Source organism: Anguilla rostrata, chromosome 11 (genome assembly GCF_018555375.3).
Source record: "Anguilla rostrata isolate EN2019 chromosome 11, ASM1855537v3, whole genome shotgun sequence".
In the NCBI taxonomy this organism is placed as follows: domain Eukaryota; kingdom Metazoa; phylum Chordata; class Actinopteri; order Anguilliformes; family Anguillidae; genus Anguilla; species Anguilla rostrata.
The window spans coordinates 9,775,849-9,789,972 of NC_057943.1; the positions used below are offsets into that span (position 1 = coordinate 9,775,849).

At 51.1% G+C, this 14,124-nt stretch overlaps 1 protein-coding gene across 1 annotated transcript in view; it reads right to left on the reverse strand.

The window, feature by feature from the left end:
* Positions 1-14,124, reverse strand: part of LOC135233848 (MORN repeat-containing protein 1-like) — a 134,701-nt gene that overhangs the window by 36,730 nt on the left and 83,847 nt on the right. The window lies entirely within an intron of this gene.

The window sequence follows — 14,124 nt, forward strand, 5'->3', positions numbered from 1 at the left end:
CTCCACGCGCGTCCGAGCCCTCTGACGTGCCCAGGAGTCACGAGCACCGTCTCAGCTGCACTTCCTTCAGAAGGTTTATTACAATTTACATGTGAGCAAGGGTGCAGTACCAGAACATTCGGCACTGGTCAAGCCCACTCACGGAATGAAATTTCTCCTAGCCCTGCTCTAAACCAAACGCATACATGTCAATTCTCTGAAAACCCATTTGCGTGCATAACACGTCTTTGATACTGTTATTGCGTGGTGCATTCAATTAAAATATAACAAAGTTATGAAGTTGATGCTAATGACTGCGTTCATTGCGGTAAGGAAGGAAATTAATTTGTCTGCATTGAAAGAACAGTCTCTTGCGTGAGTGTTGTGATTATATATGAGGACCTAGTTAGGAAATGTTACGAATTTGGGAAGTGAGGCTGCTTAGCTGCTAAGTGTAAAGCAGCAAGAATATGGACAAGAACTGAACATTTCCAGCTCTACTACTGCAACTACTCAACTAACGCTCCCCAGACAAAACCGCAAGGTTAATGAGCCGAAGAGGAATGTGAAGAACAAGACCCTGAGCAGCTCCATGCCTCTGTACTGGAGGTGTTCAACTCCTAGTGTGTGTATTCTGGAGGTATTCAGCTCCTAGTGTGTGTATTCTGGAGGTGTTCAGCTCCTGCGTCTGTATGTTGGTAAAGTTCAGCTGTACATCTTTGTCCTGATGCCGTTCAGCACCATGTTGGTATCTTGGTGGTGTTCAGCTCCTGTGTCTGTACCTTGCTAGTGTTCAGCTCCTGTGTCTGTACCTTGGTAGTGTTCAGCTATGTGTCTGTATCCTGGTGATGTTCAGCTCCTGAGTCTGTATCTTGGTAGTGTTCAGCTATGTGTCTGTATCTTGGTGGTGTTCAGCTCCTGTGTCTGTACCTTGGTAGTGTTCAGCTCCTGAGTCAGTATCTTGGTAGTGTTGAGCTCTTGTGTCTGTATCTTGGTAGTGTTCAGCTTCTGTCTCTGTACCTTGGTAGTGTTAAGCTTCTGTGTCTGTACCTCGGTGGTGTTCAGCTTTATGATCACCTCTTTTCCGTACATTTTATAATCACTTTGTTTTTGGGACATAAATGAAGAAATAAGAGCTCTGCGGGCTCGGAGGCTGCAATCCCCCGTTAAAGAGGATTTCAACGGCATCCCTGCGCCTCGTTACGCAAGCCCCTGCACTTTTAACAGCTGAAATATAAGCTCTGTTCGGTCCTATGGCAGGCATTTTGTCTCCTCCAAAAAGCCGGCAAATATGCGGGGAATGCAAAAAGGGAAACATGATTGTTACCACATACGGGTGTAAAGTGACTGTGTCCGATTCGGAGGCCATCAATTATTTACTGTGACAGGTAAGTGCCGCACGAGTACGGCTAGAGGGATCTGTTTAAAAAATCTCCCGATGTCATGTAAACGGTCAGGCAGAGCTTTATGGTTACATACACAGATTAACATATGTTAGCGATAACTTCAGTTCCCTGCCATTTGATTTCGCGGACACATCTGGAGCCTGTTTGCTTTCTACATCTCCCCTGGCTTTTTTGGAGCTACGCGGGCTTTCTCGGGCTTGTAAAACACCAGTAAACAGGCCTTCACTTCTGTTATTTCCGACTGCGAGACAGAGAAGGCTAAACGAAAAAACGGCTTTAAATTTTATCAGTGGAGCGTAAACCTGCATGGTGTAAGTCTTGTTTTTTTAAAATGTCCGGGGGAAGGGGACGGAGTCGCAGGGTCCACGCAGAAGCACGCGAGGGACAGCAGGAAAACCGGGTCTTGGTCCTGCGGTTTAAACCGGTCTGTGGTTAACGTGAGCATGCGGCAGGACGCATCGCACTCCGGAGTGCTCTTTGAAATGTAGGGATAACCGTACCACCACTCCCTCCCTCCGTTCCTCCCTCCCTCCCTCCCTCCCTCTCTCTCCCTGTATCCCCAGATACTGCAGGTTTTTGCAGAGAGATGCAAGGTAGAAGAATGGCAGCCCACAATCGCAAATTCCAGCACTGCTGTACAGGGTTTGCGTTTGTGTGGTTTCTTGTTCTTCCTTGCGTGTGTGTGTGCACATGTATGCATATGTATATGCATGTGTACGTGCATATATATATGTGTGTGTATGTATGCATGCATGTGCATGTGTGTGTATGTGTATGTTCCTGTGTATGTACATGTATAAATGTTTGCATGTGCATGTGTGTATGCATGTATGTGTGCATGTGTATGCATGTTCATTTGTGTATGCATGTGTATATACGTGTGGGTGTGCATGTGTACGTGTGTGTGCATGCGTATGCGTGCGTGCATGCACTCGTGCGTGCTCACGTATGCATGTGTGTATGCATGTGCGTATGTGTTTGCATGCGTGCACGCGTGCCTGTTCACATATGCGTGTGTATGCATGTGCGCATATGTGTGTGTGTGTATGCATGTTCATGTGTAAGCGTGTGTGTGTATGCATGTGCGCATGTTTGTATGCGTGTACACGTGCCTGTTCATGTATGCGTGTGTACGCATGCGCGCATGTGTGTGTGTGTGTATGCGTGTGCATGTGTAAGCGTGCGTGTGTATGCATGTGCGTATGCGTGCGGGCACCCGTGTATGCGTGTTGGTGATGTGCGAGTGAAAGTGGGTCAGCGTGTCTCACGGATAGCGGCAGAGGCAGCGCGGGCCACCCACGCCCCGGTAGCGTTGGGGGTGGGGGAAGGGGGGGGCGAGGTGTTGGGGGACGGTTGCGAAACACGTGAGTCACAGCCCGGCGAAGGCTGCCAGCCGGGACGACGAGCCGGGAGAGAGTAACGGCACGCACGCTGGCAGAGAGCGAGGAGGCGGGGCCGGCGCCCACGCTCTCCGCCTCCGAGGGAGGGCAGGGACGTGCGTGTGCGTGTGCGTGTGCGCGTCAGCTCCTGTTCCGCCCCGTCGGAACGCCGCGCTCCGATCGGCAGGAAACAAGGACAGAAAAAAGCCTCTGCACGAACGCAGGGATGCTGGCCTCAGCTGTGAGACGCCGGTTGGGAGGGGCGGGGTTTAAATCACAGAGAGCGCCCTCTGAAAATTCATGACTGAGGCGATAGGCATCGAGCACTCCAGAGAGGTTCCCACAATCCACTTCAGCGGGCAGGTACTTGACGGATGGCTGACCTCATCTCGCCTCGCCAGCGAGCGCTACGGCACGACGCGGCTCAGGCACAATGACGGGGGAGAGATTAGGAGGGGGCACAGAGCCCCCCACCCCCCCTTCCCCTCAGCCCCCCAGAACCCGGGCCGAGGGGCGAGTGGGAGAGCGCCTGGCAACGCGCGTCATTTTAAAACTCCCGCTGCGCCCATCTCACCCTCCCCCCCCCCCCCCCCACACCCCATGCCCCTCCCTGCGGGGCTGACCTGCGAGACGGGCTTGGGGGACGCGGCCCCGTTACGACACACTGAGCACCAGTCAGGGAACCAGCGGGGAGGCAAATCAGCCAAATCTCCCTCTCCTCTCTCTGTTTGTTTTGTTTTAATCCGCCCAAGCAGGGCTGTCAGAGATAATGGAGCCGGATCGCTCTGTGAATGGGGAACGATTCCACCCCTACCCCCCACGCCCGACCCCCCGTCCCGTCCCGAGCCGGACTCGGACCCCCCCCCCCCTCTACCTGTCGGGCCCGGGCGGTAAGAGCCGCGTCCTCCATTCAGGAGGAATCTGTAAAAGCGCGGAGGCCCAGCGCCCCTCCCGAGACGCAGAAAACAAATTCCACATGTGCTTTTTCCATATCCCGCTGCTATTCTGGAATTTCGTTTATGTACATTGTCAAACTTCTCACAGTATGAGAATAAAGAAAGAAAAGCAATTATGGGGCTGAGTGTGTGTGTGTGTGTGTGTGTGGGGGGGGGGGGACAGGGGACAGGGGATTGGTGGTGGTAGGTTGCGGGGGGGCAGGGATAGGGACTGGTGGTGGTAGGGGTTGCAGGGGGAGGCAGGGGGGTTGGGGGCAGGGGATCGGGGACTGGTGGTTTTAGGGGTTATGGGGGGGGGGATTAACCCTCGCTTCTCCGCTACCTACAGCGGGCCCAGGGCCATGGCAGGGACAGAGAATCGTTCACACGGGAAGCTGAACAGCCCGCAAACCCTGCGGCTTCCCCACTGGAGCACCGACAGCTCTCTCTCAGCCCTCCCTAACACCCCGCCCCGCTCTTACCCCTGCCCCCCCGCCACCGCCTACCCCCCTCCCCCCCCCCCCCGCCCTCCGTGCCCCGCCCCTCCCCTCGCCGCTCCGCTCTGCCCCGGCTTTCACAGGGTCCTGAGAACGCCGCTGTGGAGGCTGTGTGAACCGCTGAGCTGAGGCTCCTCAGATCAGCAGGCTCGGGTGCTCGGCCTGTTCGCGATCCCGCCGCGCGTTACCGGAGGGGGGAAAAGCCCGCTGCAGTACCGCCAAGGCACGCCCGCCCTGAACGGGCCTCACCCCACTGTTTGTGTATCCAGCGGCACACAATGTGTGTGCACTCGGACGCACAAACAAATCACCGCTTCCATAAACTGTTTTGCCAGCCTGTTTCAACATATTAAAATCTTTGGACGTTTTGCGGCAGAGAGAGAGAGAGAGAGAGAGAGAGAGGGAGAGAGGTTCTCACACAAGTAAAATAACTTGCTGCTTGTGCAAACAGAACCGGGGGAAAATTCAGAGGCTTTTTTTTTCTCTTCTCCCTTGTGTGGCCTGACCCCAGGAAGAGGCAGACATGTGCGCAGACCCCAGGAAGAGGCAGGCCTGTGTGCGCAGACCTGTGTGCGCAGACCCCAGGAAGAGGCAGGCCTGTGTGCGCAGACCCCAGGAAGAGGCAGACGTGTGCGCAGACCCCAGGAAGAGGCAGACGTGTGCGCAGACCCCAGGAAGAGGCAGACGTGTGCGCAGACCCCAGGAAGAGGCAGACGTGTGCGCAGACCTGTGTGCGCAGACCCCAGGAAGAGGCAGACGTGTGCGCAGACCTGTGTGCGCAGAACCCAGGAAGAGGCAGGCCTGTGTGCGCAGACCCGAGGAAGAGGCAGACGTTTGCGCAGACCCCAGGAAGAGGCAGACGTGTGCGCAGACCCCAGGAAGAGGCAGACCTGTGTGCGCAGACCCCAGGAAGAGGCAGGCCTGTGTGCGCAGACCCCAGGACAGACGTACGCTGGCCGTCAGTAGAGTAGCTGTTTGCTGTAAAGACGGAGCTGTCGGGACGTGTCAGCGGACGGAGGGGCCCCCAGGGTCAATCCTGTCTCCTCCGGTCCCATCAGTCAAGGGCCGTCCCGCGTCCTGGACTCCCGGAAGGAGAGGGACGTCACCCTGCCAGTCACCCCCCGGGGGCCAGCTGACCACGGGGAGCCTCGCTGGGGGGGGGGCCGGGCCGGGCTACGCTATCGCTGACAGGCTGGGGGCCGTAGTGCACAGCTGCCCAAAGACCACACGCCGGCCGCGCCTCTGAGGGGCCCCGCTCTGCCCGCCCGGTCCCCGCTCTCGCCCTCGCCCCGGTCCCGCTCGCCCCGCCCGGTCCCCACACTCTCACGAAAAAATATTTACACTCAGGAAACAGAGTCTATACGCCATGTCCCAATGAATTCCCCCTCAGTGATCTCAGACTAAATACTGCACCCAAAATGCATTTACCACTTCTAAATACTCATTTGTTAAAGCCCCCCCCCCCCAGAGTAGATGCAGGGATGGGGGTGGGGTTTGGGGATCGACCCCCACCCCCCACCCCTGGTCCTCGCCCCTCGGCTGAACCCTTAGCAGGGGTGGAATGCTCTGGGGGGGGGGGGGGAAGGGGTGGGTGTAGGGGGCGCTCCAGATGTGAGAAGCACCAGCGTGTGGCATGCTGGGGGAGGGGCGGGACGCTAACCTTTTCGGAAAAGGAAGCCACAGGATGGGACTCGCCCCAGGGGGGGCCTGAGACAGGCCTGAGACGGGCGCGGGTGCGCAGAGAGAGAGAGAGAGAGAGAGAGAGAGAGGAGCGCCGCGTTCCGTTTCTCCTCCGGGCTATAATTAGCCGTCCCCCCCAAATTTAACCCCGTCAGACTTACCGCGTCAGAGTCCTGGGACTGTGCAGTCACATTAGGAGAGGCCAGAGCTTCCTCTAGAAGATGTGGTCGGCCAAATAGCTGCTCCTTCTATGTTGGGGAAGGGGTGAGGTGGGGCGGCGGAGGGGAAGGTTCTGATGAAGGTGAGCGCAAGAAGTATGAAGTAAAGACAGTCAGCTCACATAGCAGGTCCTGAGTACTACACTGTACACACCCTACAGACCCTACGCATCTGATGCCATATGACTTCGTATTACATAAACGTTTACATGTCCACCTATTCTTAATATGATTTATATATATATATATAAAGAATATATTTGATTATACACCTCTTTCTTGATCCCCCCCCCCCCCCCAGAGAAAGCAGTTGAGTTCCCCCCAATTTACTGTAATGCTCCAGTATTTGAGTGTAGGCACAATATTACTGATCCATATGTGCACCCTAAGAATTAACTACACCTTAGCTAACACTGCCACCGGTCTTAAAGAAAACAGTACAAACCGCGCATCAGCATGTCGAACAGAAAGAATGCGTGATGCATGTGTGTCCGAGGAACAGAAAGCATGGATGAAAAAGGTATAAACGCTCCTTTGTCCCGATGTGTACTGAAATTATAGATGATAGGTCCAGGACGGGAAGATAATTGTGAACGCGTGCTTTAGGGGGGTATATGAGAAAACACATTTTTATTCTTATATGTTTTTATATTTAATTACATTCATATTTCCTTTTAATGTCTTTCATAGCAATGCGCTTGTTTTTCATTCTTATGTTTTTATACTTAATTATATTCAGATGTATTTCTTTTTAACGTCTTTGTCTCTTGTGATTATGTGGAACTGTTGGCACTGGCGAAGACAAATTTCAGAGCAACCAGACAATGAAGTATCCTGGTATTGTATGGTACTGCCGAGAAAAGTGCTAGCAGGAAAACTACAGGCTTGAATGTGAGCTTACAGCAAGCAGGGGATCGTCTTCTGTAGCGTCACAAATGACACAGCATTACTGAGAAAACACAGAAAACTGAGCTGCAATCAGCAAGCAGCAGCTGGATCATCAGCTCATATGTGAGCGCTTCAGCTTTACGAGGAAACTGACTGAAGCATCTGTCTATTTAACCTAAACTACTGTAAGTTTGAAATTCTAAGTCAGTGTTCTAGAAATTCAATGCTTTCAATTACCGGTAACGATTGTAGCATCATCATAGAATGTTCAGATACAAGTATTCTAATCACGTATTTGTGATCTCACTCCTTAAAGGGTTAAAACTACAATAAAAATGATGTACAAAATCATAATTTTAATTTGTTTGTAAACTTTCTTGAGTGTCATCAGCAGAGCAATGCTATGATTGGCCATGAGCAGAAGTAACTGGACCGAGTGATTTAAGGTGAAGGGAGAAGAGGAGAGGACCAATCACAGAGCCCTGTGGGACTCTGTGATTGCAGCTGGAGGCGGGGACAGATCCCGTGCTCGGTCAACGAGGTCACGGGACATAGAATCAACCTGCCGAGAGGAGAGCCTGGGACGGACCGTCCTGCGAGGGCGAGCAGACCGGGATTTTGGGGTGGACGGGCGTCCGTCGCGTGGATGAAGAGCCAGGGCCGAGGGATCGTCTCTCGTAGAGTGAAGAGCCTCGGTGACTGTGAGAGGATCAGTCTCTGCGTAGAGTGAAGAGTCTCTGTGACTGTGAGAGGATCAGTCTCTGCGTAGAGTGAAGAGTCTCTGTGACTGTGAGAGGATCAGTCTCTGCGTAGAGTGAAGAGTCTCTGTGACTGTGAGAGGATCAGTCTCTGCGTAGAGTGAAGAGTCTCGGCGGCTGTGAGAGGATCAGTCTCTGCGTAGAGTGAAGAGCCTCTGTGACTGTGAGAGGATCAGTCTCTGCGTAGAGTGAAGAGCCTCGGCGACTGTGAGAGGATCAGTCTCTGCGTAGAGTGAAGAGCCTTGGCGGCTGTGAGAGGGTCAGCCTCAGTGGAGAGGCCAGACGTGAAGCCCGTCTGGGCGGGTTGGAGGAGGTCGTCGTTCTGCAGGAGACTGGAGCGCGGCCGACAGACAGACTCGAGAGGTTTAAATAAAAGCGCGAGGGGTGAGGCTGGTTGGGTTAATTGCGCACATCTGTTGGGTTCAGAGAGGGCGTTTTGAGAAGAGGAGTGACTGGGGGTGATCCTTAAGAGCAGCGGAGACCCATGCCGGTCAAAAGGGAGCAGCGGACGAGAAAGGAGATGAAAGGAATGATGTCTGTAGGAAAAGAGCTGAAGGAAGGGGTGATGGGAGAGGGTCAGGGGGGCAGGTAGTCGGGTTGTTAGGAGCTGAGGAGTTTCAGATTTAAAGAGGGGGGGAGAAGGAGGATAGATTCGAGGGACGGTTATCACGTGGGGCGACAGGTAGGGAAGGAGGTGTGGGGAAGCAGTTACAGATGGCATTGGCAGAGGGGACAGAGAGGTGAATTTGGGGGCAGGGTGGAACAGAGGTGAATGTGGAGAACGGTTTACGTGGGTTAGAAGCAGCAGGATGGATCCTAGAGGGAAAGAAGGCTGACTTAGGCATGCATATATTTATACTTGATTTGATTTGATTTGATTTGAATTTATTATGTTTAAAAATAATCAAACACATTAAAGGACTAAAGCATGTTAGACTGAACCCAGAGGATGGCACATTAAAGCGGAGAGAATGGAAGAAGGGATTATTCAGCAGGGGGACGGGTTGAGAGAACAGCAGATGAGAGGAGAAAAGAAGAGAGGAGAAGAGAGGAGAGGAGAATGGATGAAGGGATAATTATTCAGCAGGGGAAAGGGTTGAGAGAAGAGCAGAGAAGAGGAGAGGAGAAAGGGAGTGCAGCAGCTGGGCTGGATAGAGACTGGATAGAGGGGGTGGATGGGGGGGTGTTAGGGACAGGAGAGAAGTGGAGAGAGAGAGAGTGACATAAAGCGATGGACAGACATGTGAAGTGGTGACGCGTCGGTTTGTGGGCATTGTGGGAAGGTGGGGACTCGCCTGCGGAGAAGCTGAGAAACTGAGAAGCTGTAAGAGAGGGATGAAGGCGGAGGACTGCGAGGTGTGGGGCGGGAGGATGACGTCACTGAGAAGCAGACCCGGCGTGCCGCCCACTGGGAAGCCGCTGAGCAGGGCATCCATCTCCTCTGGAGACGCCCCCCAGTCCACCCAGGGAATCCTACAGAACTACATATGAACACCGCTGCCTCTGCCTGCGTCTTTAAAAGAGTACACAGTATCTAAAAGATGGCCGGACTGCTTGAAGAGCAGAGCAGGGAAAGGCAGATAACCTATGTACTGTAACTGCATGTAACCACACACATACAAAAACCCACACGCACGCACACACACACACACACACGCAATCGCACGCACACACACACACATACACACCAAGTACAGTATGCTCACACACACAGAAGCACACGCACGTAATCCTTCATATTTATTTACTTATGCCTTTCACACATCTGCTCCATCCAATTATCAATTTTTGAACACTGTGTACAGTACATCATCAATGACATAAAAGAGAAACAACGGAACATCTGGAAAAGGCGAGCAGTGGGCAGAGATCATTTCAATTCAGAAAAAAACAAACCTACATCAAAAGGACAGCAGCTGATATGAGAAAATGTTGCTTTCTCGTTTCTGAGGCTCCATAACTGTTAGCAAGAGAAAGCACTGCGAAGACTGCAGAGAGAAGAGCGATGCCTAGCTGTGCTTAAATACTTTCTCAGGATAGACAATGGGGGCAATTCGATATCGTGTACAATGACGTTTAAGAAGGTACTGGACCAGTTACTGGATACTTGCTCTATACTTGTACATCACAGCACATGCAATGCCAGTGACATCTCCCTTTGGTTACTGGCCCACACTTCTGAACTTACCATATACGATGATATATGTTGTTCTATAAGAGGTTCTTTGTTTAAAGTGTTACATTTCAAAACATTGAAAGGCAAAAAAACTGAATTGTACTTATTTTCAGTTATTTTCAGTTACCCAACTTTCTTTGTTTGTTTATTCCATCCTGTCAGGGTCCGATAAATGAGGGATTACAGTAATTAAAAGCGTTTTATGTGAAGCCATATTTCTCCTGGTAAGTGGCTGATGGTGAAAAATGATGATGAGATGTGTAGAGAAAGGTACACCACACTGTGGGGCGGCTAACAGCCTCTAGCATGACCTTCTGTACTTATGTCACAGTTTACACTTTGCCTATAAAAAAGGGCCTTGAGTCTAAACACTGTTAAATGTGTGTATTTTGCAACGGGAAACTGATCGCATGAAATGTGTTCCTCGGTTTGTGTGTTTGAAAGGTGGCGGCCTGATGTTGGCGGTATTAATGAAGTCTTGTGCTCTACATATCTGGTTCTCAGAATTAAATTATGCATAAGCACATAAACTAAGAAAAAAAACACAATGGAAAACACATGAGCTGTTAGCAGAGAACACAAATACCACAAAAGTATACACTCTAGCAAATATTTAAATAGCAATTGAAATGGTTGTCTCTCAGTGCTGTTATTGTACCTATACCTATGGTGAGCATCCTACATTGACGCAGTTAAATGACTGATCTCTGAGGTATGGTGAATTAAATACCTGATGATCCTCTATTCCAAATGTGTTAATTCCCAATATATTTCTAATCTAGTTCTAATGCAAATAGAGCTAAATGTAAAACAAAACAGTCAAGGACCATGCATATTGTGATTACTTATTTCAATATGACAAATTTACAAACAGTATGATAGTGCTAATGTAGTATTTGCATGGGAGCCTTAAAACTTTATTCCATCTCAATCATCACAAATAAAAAGGCTACAAGCGCATATTTGGGGATTGGCTAAAGACCTGACTGAAGATCGCTAAGAGCGTAAAAATACAACCGTGCCTTTACACAGGGCATGATGCCGCCCGTGTCCTTCTGACGAGAAAGCGACGGTGAAAATTGCAACCGTCTGCACGGCTCAGAAACACACCGCATCGCCAACCGCCGCGACCACGTTTGCCCTCCTCAGGCCGCGGCCCGCAAAACAAAAAGCGTTTCAAACGGGTTTCCCGAGCGCGGTTCTCTGGACGAGAGCGGGCCGGTCTGGCTACGACATTTTCCCTCTCTGAATGAAAAATAAGGCCTCCTCCCTTCATCGTTATGACTAAGGTGAGGGGAACGCGTGGAAAAGCCCGCCCCTCTGGGGCGACTGAAGTTACAGCGCCGTAAATCCAAGGACTCGCGGTCCCGGGCAGCGCCGACCGAATGAGGCTAACAGCCGCTGTTTCGGGCTGCCATGGCAACATCACACTGGAACTGTTTAGACTGCGCTGGGCGAGGAGTGAGGTCATAAGTATGATGTAACTTCAGGGGAAAAAAGATGGGGGGGAGGTGGGGTTGGTTGGGGCAGGAGGGATTGTTGTAATGTCAGTTAAAGGGGGGGGGGGGGGGTGACGCAGGAGACGGTTGGCTTGAATGACCGCTTAAAAGTCGAGGTCCCCTGGAGACCCCAGCATGTGTGCAGGCTGGGTTTGGCGTTGCTATTAAAACTCCTTTCCACAAACGCACAAAAACTTCACAACAACACGCACACACGTGATTACTGCAAAGACACGCTATATTACAGCTGGAGCATGTGCACATGCGCACACAGAAAACCAGCACTATTGCACCAAACTCCTGATGAATTCCTACATAGTGCATAACAGAAGCCCTAGTTTACAAGAGGAGGACACAAAAAGAACTTCATGACTTTTGGGGGGGACATACTTCTTTATGTTAAGCACCGATAATAGGCTAATGTGCATTTAGCAGATCCACCCAAGGGAACATTTGCATGAATGTGACTATCTTTGGGCAGTGCAAGCACCATGAGGCCATTCAGTAAGCCGCAGCAGAGCACAAAAATATAAACTGGCCTTTAAGGTTTGTTTACCGCCCACAGTTTAGACAAGCCTGAGGACTGTGCAGAGAAATTCAGCACAAAACACTGACAGACAAGCGCATGCAGTGTGCCCAAGCAAAGGGATTACTGTGATAAACTGCTCATTCTCCCTCCATCTCTGTCTGTCTCTCTTTCTCTTGTGTGCCTCTTTCTCAGTCTCTCTCTGGCTTTCTCGCCCACTCTTTCTCCATTTCCATGTCTGTCTCTCTCTCACTCTCTCTCTCTCCCTCCCTCTCACCCTCCCTTCTCTCTCTCCTTCCCTCTCCCTCTCTCTCTCTCTCTGCCTCTCTCTCTCCCTCCCTTCTCTCTCTCTCTCTGCCTCTCTCTCCCTCCCTTCTCTCTCTCTCCTTCTCTCTCTGCCTCTCTTCTCTCCCTCTCTCTCTCCTCTCCCTCTCCCTCTCTCTCTCTCTCTCTCTCTCTCTCTCTCTCCTCCCTCTCCCTCTCTCTCTCTCTCTCTCTCCTGCCATGGGTGTGCCCTTCTCTCTTTCACTCAGATGTCTCTGTAATTGCTTGTTTAAGGATAATGACAGGGGGGGGAAGCTCCCCGGGGAGCACCAGCGACCCGTTCGCCTGCCGCCCGCGGCCGTGGCGACGGCGGCCGTGACGACGGCGACGGCTGTCCGTCGAGAGGAGAAGGACGGCGCGGAGCGTGGGCGGACCGGCAATTAATTAAGGAGTTCATCAGCCTCGAGATGGAACAGCAGCTGTGCGCCTCACCTGCGCGGATGGGGAGATGTTTATTGTCCTCCCCCCTTCCCCCCCCCTTTCGACGCGCTGGCTGTCCCAGCGTTGGCGCGGGCTCCACAGCGCTGAGTGCTCCGGGGCCTGCGGAGGGGAACCTCGGCCAGGCCCGCAGTGGAATTTCGGAGGGGTGCCTCCGAACAGCCGCAAGCATTTTCGAAAACATCTAAATCGCTCGGTTAATTCTGTTGCCCTCAAAACATCCAAAAATTCACTAGGCAGGAATAAGGAGCCTGTCAGTTACCTCAGACCAGGCCTCTGCTCTGCTCTGGATACAGAATGAGGAAAGCTCTCACATAGCAGCTGCTGTATACTTTTTCTGCAGCTCCCATCCAGTTTAACCTTTCTGTAAATAGGAGTTCAGAACTTTCCTGTTTCCAGTATTATTACCAATAACAAACTCTACTCTTGGATAATGTAAAGAAGATAAAGCAGGGATAAATAAATACTAACACCAATGAAAGCATTCATTACACTGCACGTCAATCCTTTTTCTTCCCGAAGAAATGAGCTGAAGTACTGAACGTTTTGAGAACATTAAAATGATACACACCTTGTGTCAGTGCTTCTAGAGTTTAAGCTCAAACTCCTTTGGAGAGATTTGTTTCATAAAATTCTCAACATTTATGACAAAATCCTACGTATTTCTCATTTGAACCACCAGAACCAGGTCATACCAGTTCTAAACCAGGTAAGCTGCTCTCCCTGTTTCAGAAGTGTACCATTACATTTATTTGGCAGACGCTTTTATCCAAAGCGGACGTGCATCAAGAAAGTGCAGCATTTCATGGTCATGCTATCTACTCTAAACACAGGTTCAGTAAGGTACAATACTTATTTTGCACAGCTATTTCTAGCCAAGAACACAGTTTAGTTCACACAGCGAACGCTATTCAGACCTAACCTCTGCAAAGCCAACTAGGCAGAAGAATAAGCCACAGATGGAAGTACCAGATGGAAAGCCCATGCTTAGTAAGCAATTCTCGAGTTTTATTGGATAAGACGCATGTCAGTCCTTTTCAGGCTAGTTTGCCTCTACGCAGGTGTGATAATATTATTGCTAAAACTCCTCCAATAAAGTGAAGCCACCCTTTATATTGTTGAATACGCTGATCTGTCAGAGCCTGCATAAGAGGAGGCCGGCTCACAACAAGCTTTTTGTGAGAAATCAATAAAAATCGGTGAAAATCCGACAAGAAAGAAAAAGGGCAAAAAAACGAAAAACGAAAATGAGTCTGCGGCGCATCTCCTGCCCTGTATTTACGTTGGGAATTATGCGCTATTATCTGGATCTCTGAACTCAGCAGTCTGTTCAAACAGGAGTGAACACACAGGACGCCGCGCGCCAAAACCGCCACACTGTAAGGCATTAAAACGGAAACGGAGCGGGCGATCGGCAGGGG